Raw genomic sequence first — 4,387 nt, 5'->3', positions numbered from 1 at the left:
ACCACAACTTGCACTTTTATGAACACTTGCAAGCAGGAAGAAGAACATCAGAACTTCCTCCCACAGAGATGCCAACTTACAAAACCTTTCTGTAAACTAAAAAAAAACATTCTAGAGACCTAGCAATAAACAACACATTAACATTTATGGACCTTGCATCATGTGAATTCCAGTTGGTTAGATTGAAACGGGCCTACACATAAAAAGAGCCCCACATCAGTAGGCCACAGATACACCACAGTTTGAAACTGATTGGAGCCTGGGGAGAGAATGGTAACAAGATAATTAAAAACTCAAGATATGGGTTAAGATCCATCAATTTATCCATTTTCCACAGCAATGTTTCCTCTGCCGCGTTGTTAGGATAGAGCTAATGCCAGCATCTTAGGCAACAACCTAAATGGATAGCTAGTCACACACAGATACACACACATTCACATCTATGGACAATTTATAGTTTCAGTTCTCCTATACGTTTTAGGATTGTGGGGGAAACCACAGCACCCAGAGCAGACCCATGCAGACATTGTGTAAAAATGACACTGTAGTTTTGGACCCTGTAATGTTTTATGTAGTTAAGCCATTTCGAACTAGCAAGGGAGCTGATTTTCCCTAAATAGGAGCATGATTGCAGATACTGTTCAGTGAGATGTTAATATTCAATGACATTTAAACTCAAATTAAATGTTCCATTTTGCAAACAAAAATACTGCCATAAAAAGATGTAACATTGCATTGATCAGTCACACCATTAAAACCACAGGAGAGCTAATAAAATTGTCAGAACACACAATGCATCAAAGTTTGATGAGAATAGTGCTGCACATCTGCACGCTAATTATTCTGGTGAGCCCAGTCCGCCTAGTGACCATCAGAACTGGACCACAATGTAGTGGATGCACTATGGGAAGAAGGCAGGCAGGTGGAGACTATTTCATGCTCTGGGCAATGTTCTGATGGCGATGTTCTTGGGGTCTGGCATTCAAGTGGATGTTGCAGACCAAATACACCTCTTGATGACAATGATGTTCCCTGATGGCAGTGGCCTCTTTCATCAGGATAATGCACTCTCAATAAAGAGGCCATAATGATGGGCAAATTTAGCCAGGATGCCAGGGTTACACTTCCACTCTTTCTAAAGAACATCTTGGAAATTTGTAAGACCACAGAAAGTCAGAACATCAGTAATGATTTATCTGAAGGACGATGCTTCTTGAGTCATCATTATACTGGAGTACTAGGGCCTACACAGACCACAGGATGAGCCCCCCCTTCTAGGCCTCACTAGCACTCTTCCAGCAACAGCTTAGTTTTCCCCAGGAGGTATCTCTAACCAGGTTCAACCCTGCTATACTTCATTGGGAAACCAGGTAAGAGCTGTATAGCTGCTAGCAACGGCATCAGGATGTTATAGCCTGCTATGATATGCAACCATCATCCCAGACCACAAAAACCTGACCTAGCTTTCACATACCTCACTGACCTTTGCTCTTGTTTTAAATTAGAAATTCAGACCCACTTATGTTTTCTGACAAATACAAACATATCCATGGTATAAATTGCTAGCCATAATGTAAATGCAGTAGTCTGAACAAATGTGAAATGCAACTAGGCTCTACTGATTTAACAGTACAACAAAGTACAACAAAGACATATGCTTAACTTTATGGAAACACATTGCCCACCCACGTATTCTTTAAGCACCCACATTTTCTCACATAACCCACCCTGTGCACCTCCTCTCAAACCAACATGTGTGCATGGAATGTAATACATAATGCACGGGGATGGGGGTTTCAATGTGCACAACTGCAGTTTTTCACATGCACACATGCGTTTTCTTACCGTTTTTCATATGCTAATACCATATTAGTATTTAACCTGATAACTGTCACTCATGTTTTTGAAGATAGACTTGAATGTGCATGATACACACCTACATTTTTATATTTCATGTCTGAAAACCTTTTGTAACATGATTTTGATGTGCCATTTACATGGTAATGCAATGTCTGATTTTAAAATGGGTTTTGAAGGATGAATTTTGAGATTTTATGTTTTCAAGTGATATATAACTTCTGATGATTTCTAAAATGTGATAGAGAAAAAGGCAACGAGCAAGTCTTATTTTTAAACAAAGGTCAAAGCTCCTTTTGTAATGTAGATTTCTGAGGGTGCACTCTTGTCATAAATTAATCTATTACTTTTCCTACATAATTTTTAACAAAAAATATTGGTATAATATATATTTGGGAGTCTTAGACCTTTCCAACGATATATAGTTTGTCAAGATTAAATTAAATTTGATTGTAATATAGTATAGTTAACGTAGGCGTCCCGTATACGGGACGGGGTGACATTTAACAGGTTAAAAGTAAGACATTGTACATATGGTATGGTTTATGTGATGTATTTGTATTGTGAAAGTGGAAAACCCACACAACTACGTAGATTTGAGTGTCTTAACCCACACAAGGGTTAATGTGTGAACGTTTTACTTTTATCTTCTATCTACTAACTGACACAATCATACATATTTATGCACAGAATTACTCAGAATTAACATTTTAACACATTCAGTTCTAAATCCATTGCAAACCTAATCACACAGCTACTTACATTTTTATTGGTTATTTATTAACCACATAGGGGAAAACACTAAATTGAGCTGACTTGGAACAAACTTACTTGGAATAAAATCTCACTTAGAATAAAATAAACTTTAACTGAAATGAACTTTTTTATTATTATCATTATTTCAGATAGCTGCCAAAATGACAGTTCTCATTTTCATTTAGTTCATCTTGATTTACTATAAATAACTAAACCACAATTTAACGACAAACGAACTATAAAAAACATTTATCAAAATGACAGTCACTCAACAAACTTACTCAGATTCGAACTAAAACATAAAAAAATCATTCAATATATGAATAAATCATGCACAGCACTAAAATATACTTTGTATAAAACATTTTAATGAACCATGTGCAAATAACATAAAATCCAACACAAACATCACTGATATATGTTAAAAATGTGGATAGTTCAACTGAAGTAGTTCTTAGTTCATCCCGTTGTACTCCATTGTGATGTGGTACTCAATGTTTTAAATGTTGATGCAGAGTTTACGGGAAGGGCTCTTGTTGCCTTTTTCTTGTTATCCACATATTTCTTGGCTTCTGTTGCCAAAGGGATTTTTGGATCAGCGCAAATGAAACGACCTCTAACGGTTTTAAATCTGCAAATACATAAAAGTAACCATTTAGCATGACAATACAACAAAATATAAAAAAGAACATATGATTACGCAAATTTGTGTTTAAATTTTAAACTTATGGGAAAAATGGCAATGTACAAAAATAAAACCTAGACAAAAAAAAAAAAAGTAGTATTCTGAAATATTAGCATTAAATATTTTTGAATAGTTGAGAAATATAAAATCATATTTGCCTCAATATGAAAAAAGAACTCACAAAATAGCATCAATATGGCAGACGCCTGCATTTTGTATCATGTAGCTTTCAATATTTTCCTTCCGAGGAACCCGATTTGATAACTTGAGACAAAGGCAACTTGCCCGGCCACTTACTACAAACACCAAAAGGAAACAAAAGCATTTTTAACACACACATTCATGTTGACAACACCATTTAATTCAAAATAACATCATATATTTGAATTAATTTGAAGAATTAATATCAATACGGAGGTATTTCTTACTTTGGCAGTTAACTTGAGCGAGCAGCATTGTAGCCAGGCACAGCAGAAGGGTTACCGAAACACACCTCATCTTCTCTTTTGAGTCTGATGCGTATTACCTCAGCTCACCACTACTCACACTTTTATAAACACTCACAGAGGGGAAAATAAGCATCAGAGCTTCCTACCGCAAAACTGTCACCTGTCCGCTCGGAAACAAAAGACCCCCTCATCATCTCATGGGCAACCATTGTGTAAAGAAAGAAACATTCACAGCTTTCTTAAATTCAGTGGTTTACGTGACCATGAGAGCACGGTCACTGCTAATGCAGGTGTGTCTTTCTGTGGAAAGTACCAAAATGTTCACATAATGAAAGAATAAAATAAATAATGAATGAACTTTGCAAATGATATATTGACTGACTATTACATCAGTGACTACAGTGTTTAATTTGTGTAAAGTCTGTTTCACTTTCACCGCATTGTAATGCTTCTGGTAATATATAATTAACAAATTGTTAAATTAAAAGTTTTTAATGTATTAAAATAGTAGCTTATAATGTATGTACATAGCTAATATTTTACATACATTTCTAGCAAAAGAAAAAAAAAAGAATAAATGTAAATGACATATATATTCTGAAATTGCTCTTCATGAGTTCTTTCTAACGTGGTAATATTG

The 4,387-nt window shown here is 35.4% G+C and overlaps 1 long non-coding RNA gene across 1 annotated transcript; it reads right to left on the bottom strand.

Annotated features, from left to right (window-relative positions):
* Window positions 1–2,961: 2,961 nt before the first annotated feature.
* On the bottom strand, window positions 2,962–4,028 carry LOC113071329 (uncharacterized). Its single transcript, XR_003280078.1, has 3 exons — window positions 3,727–4,028; window positions 3,480–3,594; window positions 2,962–3,244 (listed from the first exon to the last, which is right to left on the bottom strand). It is a non-coding gene; the product is annotated as an uncharacterized LOC113071329 (long non-coding RNA).
* Between the last annotated feature and the right edge of the window lie 359 nt (window positions 4,029–4,387).

This window comes from Carassius auratus, unplaced genomic scaffold (assembly GCF_003368295.1).
Source record: "Carassius auratus strain Wakin unplaced genomic scaffold, ASM336829v1 scaf_tig00007125, whole genome shotgun sequence".
NCBI classification, from domain to species: domain Eukaryota; kingdom Metazoa; phylum Chordata; class Actinopteri; order Cypriniformes; family Cyprinidae; genus Carassius; species Carassius auratus.
This window is presented reverse-complemented; position numbering and strand designations above follow the sequence as displayed.